Source organism: Zonotrichia leucophrys, chromosome 19 (genome assembly GCF_028769735.1).
Source record: "Zonotrichia leucophrys gambelii isolate GWCS_2022_RI chromosome 19, RI_Zleu_2.0, whole genome shotgun sequence".
Classification (NCBI taxonomy): Eukaryota; Metazoa; Chordata; class Aves; order Passeriformes; family Passerellidae; genus Zonotrichia; species Zonotrichia leucophrys.
Window position 1 is genome coordinate 9228277 of NC_088188.1, and position 15170 is coordinate 9243446.

The 15170-nt window shown below is 39.9% G+C and overlaps 1 protein-coding gene across 1 annotated transcript in view; it reads left to right on the forward strand.

The window, feature by feature from the left end:
• Positions 1 to 15170, forward strand: part of BRIP1 (BRCA1 interacting helicase 1) — a 114207-nt gene that overhangs the window by 87756 nt on the left and 11281 nt on the right. The window lies entirely within an intron of this gene.

Sequence of the window (15170 nt, forward strand, 5' to 3'; positions counted from 1 at the left end):
ACGACACCTGTGTGAGGACAGGAGGGTTTCACCGGGGTGAATGGTGAAGGGATTGGTTAATTAGAGAGTGAAACACAGGGTTTAGGATTTCTGTACAGGGGGTTTAGAGAAGTAAGATGGAGGAATTGGGGCGTGTCCTGTCCTTCTTCTTCTTCTTCTTCTCCTCCATCTTCTGTGGTGATGGTGGCACTTTGGGATTGGTTATTACTGAAAGTGCACCGGGCAATAAGAATAAATGGTATTGGGGAAAAATGATAAATATTGTACACGTAACTTTGGGTATAAAGATAGGTGACCGCCCGGAGGGCAGCACAGTGTGCTCATGGCTGGCTGCTGAGCAGAGCTCTGTTCGGCTGAAAGAACATCTTTTAGATAAACAATTAATAAACATAAAAACCGAAAGAAGAACTGAAGCCTCTTCTCGTCCTTCGATACGCGGGCTGCCCCAAGGCCACTTTGGGCCTTTCCAGGCCCTCAAACAACAGAGATTAACCGGACACTCACTCACTGGAGAGGTTCCATGGGAGGAAAAACAAAGGAATTATCAAGAGAAAGGAGGAGTTGCACACTCACTGCATGCCTGGGGTGGGTCTGTGTGTGTCAGGATGAGAGCTCAGAGCTGCTCTGCCAGCCCGTGGGCACCACAGAACGTGAAACTCCCTTCTGAGGGAAACCCTCATTGCTCCTGCAGTGCTGAATTCCTCCTCAGCCATGGCTAAAGAGGCACAGAACAGTTTTATCCTCTTGGGGTGCACAGGATTGCCTTACAGGATGGTATCATGCCCTGCTCTGATTGTTAGCAGACCTGTGCATTTTTTTGCTATCAAGAATTTGCAGTAAACCCAGCGTGAGTTCATGTGAGTTGCTGTGGCCTCCAGCCAGAGTGGTTTCCCAGGGAGCACTGTGCCAGATATTTCAAGCAATGAGGATATCTGCCTGAGAAGTTATTTTTCTCTCTGGAATCTGAGGTTCAGATCCTCCTGTCAGCCTGCATGTTCTCCAATTGCATTCCAGATTTAGCTAATGATCTTGCAATGCTTCAGACAGAAAGTGGAAGTGAGCACATGAAGTGCCAAAAGAAACTCTGAAAGAAGTCTCCATGTAGCACAGCAGTAATTCATGGCTGATGACATTACCAGAAGTGATGAGTTTCACACACACACATTGAGGGGAGATGCATTATTATAAAATGGAAAGCTGCAAAATCAATAGGAACAGTGCCAGCACCAGGCATGGCATCCTCCTGGAACTGAATGAGCAAACGCTGCCTGATGGTTTTGTTGTTAGAGCTTTGTGTTGTCAATCCCACACAGCTCCCCAGGATCCACTGGAATTCCTGCACACAGAGCAAGGAGCTGGTTTGGCTGTGCCAGAGCTGGCTGTGGCCACTGTCAGTGCCAGGGTGCCAGGGCTTGGCATGAGGGCCATGGCAGGGACAGCAGGGACCCAGGAGGGAGGGACAGCAGAGAGAATGAGCAGAGATCTGGGATGGAAGGACAGCAGGGATCCAGGATGGAAGGACAGCAGAAACCTGGGATGGAATGACAGCAGAGATCCAGGAATGAAATGTGGAATGAAATGACAGCAGACATCCAATAGGGAATGACAGTGGAAGTGTGGGATGGAATGACAGCAGACATCCAATAGGGAATGACAGTGGAAGTGTGGGATGGAATGACAGCAGAGATCCAGGAGGGAGGGACAGTGGAGAGAATGAGCAGAGATCTGGGATGGAAGGACAGCAGGGATCCAGGAGAGAAGGAGAACAGAAACCTGGAATGAAATGACAGCAGACATCCAACAGGGAATGACAGTGGCAGTGTGGGATGGACAGCAGAGATCCAGGCCCTGGCCGTCACTGCCAGCACAGCAGCCACCCTTCCCTGCTCTGAGGAAATGGAAATTTCATTTTCTGGGCTGATGATCAAACTCATGCTACTGGGATCAAATATTTTTTTTCCCCAAAAGATAATCCTTTGTTTACATTTTCTTACCTACTCTTCTGATTTAATATTGATATCTGTTTATTTGAGTCTAGATCTTCCAGAAGCAATATGTGATAAGTTATCAGACCTGTTTAATTTTTTGGCTGTTCATACCTTGGATCTGCATTGCTTTAGGCAATACCTTTATATCTTTTATTTTAAAAATAGATGAATATGTGTGCACACAAACACACACACAGATATGCAGACAATCATTGCTTTAGGGAACATCTTTATATCCTATACACACATGGATATGTGTATTTAAGTGATTTTCATTCTGTACAAATTCCATAACAATTTAAGCCATTCAGAACTGACCATTCAAATCTGTTACAGAAAGTTTCTGGTTTAATCTCCAGCTTTAAGAGTCTTTCTTGGCAATGGCTTTGTTTATTTTTAAAACGACTGAGAAATTAGGAGTGTTTTACACAATGCTGAAAGATGAGTGGGAGGGTGTTCATTGCATTTCTGTGCCTGGGTGAAGTCCTGCTTGTCCCTTCAGATCCAGGGCTGGGTGACTTCTGCATGTTAATAAATATTTAGAAATAACACACCCAGAGAGAGGGATCAGGATGTGGTTGGAGGCTGTCACAGATCTTTGCTGCTGCCTCATTCCTGTAATCTCAGGGAACAGTTTATCCAGATTGTGGTGACAAGGAAAGCACCAGGAGCTGTGACAAGTGTGTTTGTGGTGGCTCCAGAAGTATTTGGAGTGTTTTATTCATGACAGCTTAAACAGATCCAAAGCTTGTAGAAATGATAAGAATAACAACTAGTGAATACATTGATTTTTTGAATATTTACAGGTTTAAAACACAGCATGTTTGCTTGGGCTTTACTTCTTTACCCTTTTTTTGTTAATGGCTTGCTCTGAAGAAACAGAATTTGATTTTTGTGTTGCCTTTTTGTCAGGCCCACACAGAAGAGCAATACATTCTTATATTTTCTTTTATTTGGTCCTGGTTTCCATGTGGGAAGACCAAAAGGAAGCATTACAACATGTGAAAATACTTTAAATATTAAGTAAAGACCAGGTTGAAATTCTTTCTGCAAGTATTGAATATTCCATTAATTGACATTTATTCTTATGCTTTAATGCATTTATTCTCCTCAATTGCTCCAGTGGGTGCATCAGCCTTTGGAATTTCTCACCAGTTTTCTCTTCACTCATGCAAGATAATAAATTTGCCAGATTTGGGGATAATAACCCTGGGTATATAATATTAACTGTTGAAAATAATGGATACCTTCAGGCACACTTGGTTGCTGCTGGAGAAATGAGCTCTTGGTTCAGCTGCAGGTGGCAGCACAGCACTGGTGTTATTTCCACCCAGCCCAGGATCTAAATCAACTTTTAGCCAATTAATAACATGGAAGCTGATCGTGCTGTTGAGAAAAAAAAAATCTTTCAATTTGCAACCTGGAAATATGTATTTTAAATTTTCTTTTTCAAATAGGACTGATTTTTCTCTTTGGTATTACAGAGCATTCTGCAGGTGGCAGCAGAACTCTGGTGTTATTTCCACTCAGCCCCAGTATCTAAATCAACTTTTAGCCAATTATTAACATAAAAGCTGATCATGCTGTTGAATTTTTTTCTTCCATTTGCAGCCTAGAAATATATATTTTAAATTTTCTTTTTCAAATAGGACTGATTTTTCTCTTTGGTATTACAGAGCATTCTGGTCTGCCAGGGTTCTGAGATTTTCACTGCAGAAACACAATTATTTACTTAACTCTAAATCACTGATATTCTGTGCATAAGGAACAGGGAATATTAACCATTAATAAGATTAGCACTGCAGCTTTAAATATAAGCAGATGATCTGCCAGATATGTTTAGACAGAATTCTGTACAATTCTGCACAAAAGTCAAATATTTGTAGGTGGCACCATAATACAAAATATAAGCTGCTTGTAAGTGAATATTTTATATTGTTTGCCTTCCTCTCTCTGAAGTTTGTGGGAATAATTTGTATTATCAGAGATAGGAGATGAAAAAATGAGTCTCTGACAAGCAGAGGCAGCTTCTGTATTTATTATTTGACAGCAGCTTTACCTTATTTTTCATTGGAGTTGTTGCTGAGAACAATAATGCTGTGTCTGCCTTTTATTAGAATTGGTTTTCCCCCTAAAAACCTGAAATAGTTGTAAATAAATGCACCTTACTTATTGATGTGGGCTGTGGGTGAGCTGACAATGCTGTGGTGAGATCAAACCATGGATGAAACCTTTTATGGCACAAAGGAACTTCTCAAACCTGGAGTTCTTCCCAGCGCAAAGGTGGGGGAAGCGCCGCTGTGGACAATGGAGCTGGGAGTCAGAAAATGGGATTTGTTTGCTCTCTCTCCCCTTTCTCACGTTCTTCCTGCTCACCATTCACAGCCCAGGAGAGTTCAAAGCACATTTTGAATCTATTCTGCAGAACAAATGGGCAATTCTCAGTTTGAGGTGTTCCATTTGCCCTGCCTGAGTCACGCACCAGCCTGGCCTGGCGCTGTCCCAGCTGCATTCAGAGCAATGCAAGCAGGGCTTCAACCCCCCTGGGCCCTGCAGGGGCTTTGCTGGGCTGCTTTCCTGCAGAGCTGATCCCACCCATGGCCAAAGCAGTGATCCCAAACCTGCCCCGTGACCTGGGGCACACCCAGAGCCACAGGAGGTGCTTTCGTTTCATCTTCATTCAGCCTCTCACAGCCCCTCTGAACAGCAGGTTACAAATAACTCCTTTGGATCAGCCCTGCAGAACTGACAAAAACCCACAGCAGCCCCACCGCCAAATGGTGGTGATTGAAAAGGGGCTGCTGAAATAAAGAACCTTTGCAAAAATACCTCTGCAGTGTTGGCACAGCAAGGAGCTGCAACCCCAAAGTCATTGCCCAGGTGAACATGGACTGGAGAATGAGATGGTTCTGCAGGTGGGTGGGCTGCTGCCAGGAACCACCAGAACTGAGATAATGACCATTAACTAAAACCCACCCAGAACTGGAGAATAATGAACATGGACTGGAGAATGATGGTTCTGCAGGTGTGGTGGGCCTGCTGCTCCAGCAGAACCCACCCAGAACTGGAGAATAATGAACATGAACTGAACCCACCCAGAACTGGAGAATAATGAACATGGACTGGAGAATGAGATGGTTCTGCAGGTGGGCTCCAGCAGAACCCACTCAAAACTGCAGAATAATGAACATGAATTGAACCCACCCAGAACTGGAGAATAATGAACATGGACTGGAGAATGATGGTTCTGCAGGTGGGCTCCAGCAGAACCCACCCAGAACTGGAGAATAATGAACATGAACTGAACCCACCCAGAACTGGAGAATAATGAACATGGACTGGAGAATGAGATGGTTCTGCAGGTGGGCTCCAGCAGAACCCACTCAGAACTGGAGAATAATGACCATTAACTAAAACCCACCCAGCACTAGAGAATAATGAACATGATCTGTGAATGATGGTTCAGCAGGTGTGGTGGGCCTGCTGCTCCAGCAGAACCCACCCAGAACTGGAGAATAATGAACATGGACTGGAGAATGATGGTTCTGCAGGTGGGCTCCAGCAGAACCCACTCAAAACTGGAGAATAATGACCATTAACTAAAACCCACCCAGAACTGCAGAATAATGAACATGGACTGGAGAATGATGGTTCAGCAGGTGGGCTCCAGCAGAACCCACTCAAAACTGGAGAATAATGACCATTACTAAAACCACAGAACTGCAGATATGATGAACTGCACCCACCAGAACTGGAGAATAATGAACATGGACTAAGAAGAGGTTCTGCAGTGGTGGGCGCTGCCATCAGAACCTCCGAATGCAATAATGAACATGACTGAAGAATGATGGTTCTGCAGGTGGGCTCCAGCAGCACCCACTCACTGCAGATAATAACAGAATTGAACCACCGATGGAGAATAATGAACATGGATGGAATGAATGGTCGCAGGGCTCCAGAGAACCACTCAATGGAGAATAATGAACATGGACTGTGAATGATGGTTCTGCAGGTGGGGTGGGCCTGCTGCTCCAGCAGAACCCGTGGGTGAAACCTTTTCATGGCATAAAGGAAGTTCTCCTGGAGAATAATGACCATGGGCTGAAAGCCAGCCAGCAGTGCCCAAAGCTGGGCCCTGTGATCAGCCCATTGAAACAGCTCCTGCCCCACATTCCTGCTGGAATTTGTTCTTGAGGAAGGCAAAAGTGGGCTCTAAACTTGGATGCTTTCGTCTTTCTTTAATTTCCATAGGAGGAACTTATATAGTTCCTCAATAGTTACACAAATAAATGCATTGGATGTGCATTCACCTCCGTTCTAAACCAATTTAAAGTTTCCTTTCTGAAAAGGAAAACTCTGAAAACTCTGCTTTTCTTTCCAGCCGTTTCATTATTCTGGATGAGGAGGAGAGCAGAGGTTTAAATTCTGGGTAAGCCTGAGCTGAGTTCTCATACACTGAGGTGATTATTGTTGGGCCATCAAACTGGTAATAAAATTCCTGCTCAGTGTACAGAACTTTAAGACAGAAGAATATTTTTGCAAGGAAATAGTCCTCTTTGGCTCTAATTAGGAGTGGTTTTCAGGATCAACCCCAAATTTGCTTTCAGAGGTTTCATTTGCATATTCCCTAGGCTGTTTTTCTTCAAATCCATTTCTTTACTTTGAAATCCATTTCTTTAAATGCATATTTTTGTCAATATTTGCCTTGATATGTTAAATTCAGCTCTTCAGTTCTGCTCCTTTGAGTTGGCTGCAGGTTCACTTTTGTCTTTTCTGCCCTGCACAGGGGTTAATTATGAAATGAAAATTTCACTTTAACAAAACAGCTTCTACTGGTTTATTGGAGACTTGAGTTTTATTAATTTGGATCAGCTGGTGCTGTTTTAGCTGGGCAGAGCTGCATTGTAAATTCCAGCCTGGTTGGAAATGCTGAGTAGAGGCTGAGTTAAAAGGGGATGGAGCTTGGAGTGGGTGTGAGATCAGGAGGGGCTCAGACAAGACAAACATCAACCTTCAAAAGCTACAAATAAATTTCTGTTTTAATAGAATTGCAGAGGTCCCATTCTCCTTCTCACCTCCTGATTTGCTCATTATTATTAAATCTTTGCTTTAAATCCTAAACAAAATATAGTCTTGTCTATATAAATGTTTTATGGCTTCTCTAAGGTCAGTCCTGTCCTTTTGTTCTCCAGACCCTTTGGGTTCATTTCCCAAGAATGGGGATTTGGCTTCATCAAACAAGAACCACCCCACTTTCTCCTGGAATTTCTGTTTATGTTTGTCCTGATGTGTTGAGATGACTCTGTTTTTTCTCACAATAACGATTTCTGATTTATTTGGTTTTATAACATTTTTGAAAGTGGGACAGAGAAACATTTTGCTTAGATCTGCAGCACAGAAGCTGTAAACGTCACCTCTCAGATCAGCGATTTCAGTGCAAACCTGACCATTTTGTCCCTAATAGAAGCTCAGACAGGTCTATAAAGCTTTTACAAGTTAATGAATGTTTCACACCAGCTGCTGATTGCCTCAGTCGGGCAGTCTCCAGCCAGGGGGACTCAGCCTCTCCTCGGGATTGGAGTTCCTGCAATCAGATTGAGACTTTCCAGACTTGAGAGTGCTCCCATTTTTCATAGCTTAACTGTAAATCATCTTTCACTTAGAAGCTTTAGAGACAGACTGAGGAGCTAAATCTTGGAGTTTGCCTTCCTGACTAGTCCAAGGCATTAGATGAGCCTCATTATGGTGTTTCCTAAAGGATTAGAGAAAACAGTTTGGGAACCTTCAGAGCAGGACAAATACCATTGCAGGTATAACAACTTTATCCTGCTGATGATTTAGGTGGAGAATTGGGTGTGAGCACATGGAAATTGTGTGGAGTGCCAGAGTGGGGAATCCAAACCTTTCAGCTAGGAAATGGTCAGGAATAAGTGATACTGGAAATAATTTGTTGGAAAATGTTGGGATTGGGAGCTGAAATGTGTTTATTGTGATATCAGTCAGTTACAAAAAGTGCAATTCTGAGTGTCAGCGCTGGCCCTGGCACTGAGTGCTGCTGTCACTGAGCCTGCTCACATCCTTTACAGAAAATACCCTTCACTTCAGAATTTAGGCTGCTTAAATATTTGCTCTACAAAGCATATTTATAATTATAGATATTTGCTGTACACAAGAGAAGACTTTGTATTACAATATAAAAATAAGAACTGAATTGCTGTTACATTGGGATAAAATTGAGAATAACATAAGTTGCCATCAGCTGCCAGTAACAAGTACTTGGCAATTCTAAATGTGTAATTTTTCCAGGATTGAACCCAGTTCAATTGAGATTTTGATTCCTATAATTTTTTCAAGCATTAGTATTAAAGTTGTGTTCCTTAGGCACCTTCATTGCTTCTTCAGTTTGGAAGTTTTGTTTTTGTCATTTAAATGGTGAAGTCCCCACTGAAAATGCTGTTTATTTGTGTTTCGTTTGAACAAGTCTGCTTTTAATACCACATTTGTGTTTATAGTAGCACTTAACTAAATTTAATTTAGGCTTAATTTCTTTGTTAAAGTACTGTGAAGTAAATATCACAGATGTTTTACCATATAGAAATTGGTGACAGAGCTGTGGATTTTGTATTAACCTTAAAGCAGAACCAGGAGTAATTTCATTTTTCCTTTCTCAGATTTTCCTTTTGAAAGTCAAGAGACCTTCATGTAAATGAATTGTTCTTTTCTTTGTCATATAAAACAAACTGAAAGGAAGGTGGAACAGGACACTGCTCACTGACCTGCTTTAAACATAATGTCTTGCAAATTAAATCCATAAGTGAGAAACGCACCACTCTGCCAGATTACACTAGAATTGCTTTATTCTTTCTATTATTACTATTATTATTGTCATTATTACTATTACTATTAATATTAATATTAATATTATTAGTGCAGACTCAAAGCTAAAGCAATGCCCACATACCCCTGGTGTTATGTCAGTACAGAAAAGGGTATTTTCCTGCAAAGAAAATTATATTTCTATTATTTTAGATAGCAATTTAACCCTAAGGACAGATCTTGTTATCTAACTGTCACTCTAACTGGATATCTTCTTTAAAACAAAAATCTGCTTTTTATGTCCTGTATAGAGAGGTTTGGCTGCAACCTCAGCAGTGTAAGGAAAAGTAAAATCATATTCTCTGGGAATGTGATTAATTGTTCTAGTTCTAAGTTCTTCTGCTGGAAAACAGCAACTAAAGATATTGTGTATTATTATTGTTATTAATTATTATTTATTATAATTTTTTTATTATTATTAGTGCAGACTCAAAGCTAAAGCAATGCCGACATATCCCTGGTGTTATGTCCGTACAGAAAGGGGTATTTTCCTGGAAAGAAAATTATATTTCTAATTTTTTTAGATAGCAATTTAACCTAAAGGACAGATCTTGTTATCTAACTGTCACTCTAGCTGGATATCTTCTTTAAATCAAAAAATCTGCTTTTTATGTCTTGTATAGAGAGGTTTGGCTGCAACCTCAGCAGTGTAAGGAAAAGTAAAATCATATTCTCTGGGAATATGATTAATTGTTCTAGTTTTAAGTTCTTCTGCTGGAAAATAGCAACTAAAGATATTGTGTATTATTATTGTTACTGTTATTAATTATTATTTGTTATTATTATTTTATTATTATTAGTGCAGACTCAGAGCCAGAGCAATGCCGACATACCCCTGGTGTTATGTCAATACAGAAAAGGGTATTTTCCTGGAAAGAAAATTATATTTCTATTATTTTAGATAGCAATTTAACCCTAAGGACAGATCTTGTTATCTAACTGTCACTCCAGCTGGATATCTTCTTTAAAACAAAAATCTGCTTTTTATGTCCTGTATGGAGAGGTTTGGCTGCAACCTCAGCAGTGTAAGGAAAAGTAAAATCATATTCTCTGGGAATATGATTAATTGTTCTAGTTTTAAGTTCTTCTGCTGGAAAACAGCAACTAAAGATATTGTGTATTATTGTTGTTATTGTTATTAATTATTATTTATTATTATTATTTTATTTTTATTATTAGTGCAGACTCAAAGCTTGAGCAATGCCCACATACCCCTGGTGTTATGTCAGTACAGAAAAGGGTATTTTCCTGCAAAGAAAATTATATTTCTATTATTTTAGATAGCAATTTAACCCTAAGGACAGATCTTGTTATCTAACTGTCACTCTAGCTGGATATCTTCTTTAAAACAAAAATCTGCTTTTTATGTCCTGTATAGAGAGGTTTGGCTGCAACCTCATCAGTGTAAGGAAAAGTAAAATCATATTCTCTGGGAATGTGATTAATTGTTCCAGTTCCAAGGTCTTCAGCTGGAAAACAGCAACTAAAGATAATTCTGCCATGCATGCTTATGGATCTCCCCCGTGTAAAATGGTGCTGTAATTTATTTGAAAGCTGCTTGTGTTTTATTTTTGCTAGTATAGAGAAGCTCTTAGCATTATGAGCTTTGTCTGATTAAGTGCACAAAATGACAAACAAGGTTGTCCTGTGCTCATCTTCTTCCTTCTTTAGGCAGATAATCACCTTGAGAGGGCTGGATCCTATTCAGCCACTCTGGCAGTCAGCAATACCCAGCCCTAAGCCGCATTTCCCAACCTAAACCTTGATCTGCAGCAGCACATCAGCTGCTGCCCGCCCTAAGGCACCCGAGGAAAGTTGCAATTAGGATTTAGGAGGACATTTTATTATCTGAGATTTGAAATAGGTTTTGTTGGTTAATCCAAACATCTTTCCAGATATGTTGACAGAGCCCTTCTGTGCACGGACTTACTTCAGCTTAAGTGGGAAGTGCGGTGGATGCTGCCAAGATTTAATGCCTGCAAAAGGAGGAGACTTGTCAAGGGCAGGGCGGGGAGGGAGGGACAGGGCAGTGCCGTGGGCAGCCCCCCTCACGTGGCACTCAGGGGAAGGCTGGGAGGGCACAGAAATGATGCTTTTGGCTTTATTGACATTAGAATCCTAATTAATTACTTTGTTATACTATATTATTTTATATTACGTTACATTTAAACTGAGTTTGTTAAGCGCTCAACTCTGAATTTCGTGACAGTTTCAATACACACACATGGATTCAATTGGTTAGTGAATTAAAACACACTAAAATCCAATTACCAATTCTCTTCAGGTAAACAACCTTCTACAATGGATTTTAATTGTTTACTTGTTACCTGGGGATTTGTGGATAACTTGTGAGCAGCACAGGAGCAGTAAATGAGATAAGAATTGTTTTTTCTTTCTCTGAGGTTCAGAGAATGTGAATTTTAGAGATATTCTTGGGAAGTTGTGCTTTGCTTTTTTCTGTGAGGAGAAATGCAGCTACAACTCAGCAGTGCTGGGGCAGCATTCTGCTGGCCAGCTTCTGAAAAATAAAATCTATTCCTTAATAAAGGGAAATTAGTAGCTTAACCAAGATTAGACTATACCCCAGCTGCTTTTATAAGTCTGTTGATTGTGTATGAACTCTGCATGGCCAGGGCTCAGCATGGTACAGACAGGGGAATCTCTGCAAAGCTTAAAGAGCAGAATAAAATCCTCACCTTTCTCATGCTCCCTAAAATGCCTTGTTGCTTTAATAGCCAGGCATTCTTTTTCTTATTTACATTTGTAGCCATAACTTATATATACATACATGCATATATTTATATTTATATATTTATAATTATAATTTATATTTATAATTTATATTTATAATTTTATATTTATATTTATAATTTTATGTTTATATTTATATTTATGTTTATATTTATGTTTATAAAATAAGAGGGACTTGTGTGTGTGCCATTCCCCCAGTGGGGGATGGATCCCAGGGGTTTTGTGCCATTTCCCTGGGGCTCATCCCATTGTCTGAAGCTCGTGAGTATTTTGATTTCTCCCAGAAGATGGAGGTGGTTCTGTGCAGAAGGAACCTGTGGAGGTTTTCTCTCCAGCTGGATTCACCAGGCTGGAGCTGCTCTGTTTGGTGGGACCACACTGGATCTGCTGCATCTTCAGTGCTTTGGTGTCCCCAGTGTCACCTGGACATTTCTTTTCACTCTGTTTGAAATTGGGAAAGGAAAATATCCACAAATCCCCAAGTTTCATCACCTTCACAAACTGAAGCAGGTAAATCAAAATATTCCTATGGAAATTCTCACAGAGTCTCTAATTTTCTAAATCATAGAGGGCTGAGCCACTCTTTTACAGAAATCCTGAGTTTATTTAGCTAAATGAATTAATTTTGGCAGTTTCTCAGTGATGGAACAGCCACAGGCATTGCTGTTGCCAGGCTGCAGGGCTGGGACTCTGTGCCTGTACAGTCCCTGGACAGCAGAGGTCCTCCAGACCCAGCTGTTCATCCCCAAGTGGGAATTTTGCAGCAATTACCTTCGATTTGTCACCCTAGAAAATAATTGTGCTCAAGGATTTTGTCATGGAGATAAACAAACAGTCATTTTGCTTGCCTTGATTTTTAAAATTATTATTATTGTGGAATATTTGCTGTTGTTATTTCCTCTGCAGTAATATTTTAGAAAGACATTTGGAGGGTTTAAATTCTCTGTGGAGTGTTTTAAAGACATATCCAGCAGTATTTTAGCAAAGTATTTCTTGTGCCTCATCTGTGCCTCATTTAGCAGCAGTGCTGCTGTCTGGAAACACAACTCTTTAATAGTTATTATCAGAAAGCACAAAAACATCTGAAATGTTATGGTTAGAATGTAGCTGATAGCCAGAAATGATCAGGTCACTTTCCAGTAAGATTGTAACAAATTTTTACCTCAGCTTTGAGACACTAATTTGGATTATTTGAATGTGTACAGCACCAAAGAGTTGGCAAGGCCTCTTGAATTTATGGGCTTGGGCAAAACTTAAATATTTATGCACTTATAGAGCTAACTGTATTATCAGCCTCTCATTTGTAGATTTATAGAAATATTACCAAAGGATGGAAATTATAAATATTGAAAGTGGTTTTTCTCCTACACTCTACTGGCTGAGCACCTTAACAAGCTCTGTCTGAAAACCATTCCAACTTTGTTGCTGGTAACTTCCCTGTAACCTGGGCAACTAAGCTTTGAGGAGAAAACAAGAATATAAGTAAAAGTAACTGCAGTTTATTTTAAAATATTTTCCATTATTAACACATTTTTAATAGCAGGAGACGCCCAGATTTTGGCTTCATTATTAAACATGCTGGGGAATGGGGTTTGTGCTGGAGCAGCTGCCAGCTTTGTGTCTCCACTCACAATTATTTCCAAATTGTTACCCTGCTACTGCTATTAACTGGGTTGGTCATTCACAGGTTTTTAGAAGTCAAAAAAAAAAAGAAGAAAAAAGGTCATTTTAACATTTTACTTCAATTTGGTTCACTACTGTCTTTAACCTGTCGTGTTTTCTGGACAATCTCACCACGGTGCCTTTTTGTAAAAGCCCTCTGAATGATGGATTAAGATCTGTCTTGGATTTTACATGGATTAAGCTTTAAATTAACATAAAAGAATAACAATGTGAATCAATTTGATCAAAGAAAAAGTGTCACTAATTATTTAAACAGGACACTTAGTCCCCAGCTTTAAAGGCAAAGGAGCGGATTTCCCTTGCATGTGGATCGAATCAGAAGTATCCCATAATTGACTCTTTACAAGACCTTTCTGCAGAGTAATGGACTAGATATTAAAGCCTTAAGTATTTAAAGTGAGTTTCCTCCTTCTCTAAGTGGAGCTGCAGCTCTAAGAGCAGTTTTACAAGTCTGACACATTAGTGCATCCCTGGGAAATGCTGGGCTCGGGGCTCGCGGCCCCTCCCGGTGTGAATCGGAGCTGTGAGAGCATCCTGCAATCAGCTCCAGATGGGAATGCCTCTGGACTTTAGAACCACCTAATTGGCTTTATCTTTGCCACCTATTTCTAATTTTGTGGGTGTCTCTTGGGAGGATTCGTTCTCTGGTGACAAAGGCTCTCGTGGCCTCAGAGCTGTTCTCCCTTCTGGAGGTGTAATTCTGCATTTCTGGCTGCTCAAAGTGGATGAGATGAATGCTGCTGCAAATAAAACTCTGGTTTGTACCTGAAGGAATTCTCTATTTTCTCTATTTCTCAGGCCTTCAGTTTGTACCTGAAGGAATTCTCTATTTTCTCTTTTTCTCAGGCCTTCAGTTTGTACCAAGGAATTCTCTATTTTCTCTATTTCTCAGCCCTTCAGTTTGTACCTGAAGGAATTCTCTATTTTCTCTATTTCTCAGGCCTTCAGTTTGTACCTGAAGGAATTCTCTATTTTCTCTATTTCTCAGGCCTTCAGTTTGTACCTGAAGGAATTCTCTATTTTCTCTTTTTCTCAGGCCTTCAGTTTGTACCTGAAGGAATTCTCTATTTTCTCTATTTCTCAGGCCTTCAGTTTGTACCTGAAGGAATTCTCTATTTTCTCTTTTTCTCAGGCCTTCAGTTTGTACCAAGGAATTCTCTATTTTCTCTTTTTCTCAGGCCTTCAGTTTGTACCTGAAGGAATTCTCTATTTTCTCTTTTTCTCAGGCCTTCAGTTTGTACCTGCAGGAATTCTCTATTTTCTCTATTTCTCAGGCCTTCAGTTTGTACCTGAAGGAATTCTCTATTTTCTCTTTTTCTCAGGCCTTCAGTTTGTACCAAGGAATTCTCTATTTTCTCTATTTCTCAGGCCTTCAGTTTGTACCTGAAGGAATTCTCTATTTCCTCCCATTTTGGAGGGGATGCAGTGAAGTCATTCCAAAAAGGGCACTGCTCTCTCCTTGGCCAGTCCTTGTTTGCATGAGGGCTGTTGCAGAACTTATCCTTTCAAATGTTCTTCCTAAAGGAAGTAAAGGTAGTGCAATTCATCCAATCTTATAAAAACAATCATAAATAAGACAGGAAAACATGAAAATGTTGTACGTCCTCCCATTCTTTCCCAATAGATTTTTTTTCTTTTTTCTAATATACATATAAATGTATATTCTAATAAATATATCCTAATATACATATATAATATACATATATACATATACACTATATATATACATGTATATGTATACATATAAACTATGTATATATACATATACTAATATATCTAAATAAATAAATTAAATATATATATAAAATTACATGTGTTATATTAGGGAATATTTCTGTCAATATAAATTTTATTTGTATTAATCCTTGTTTA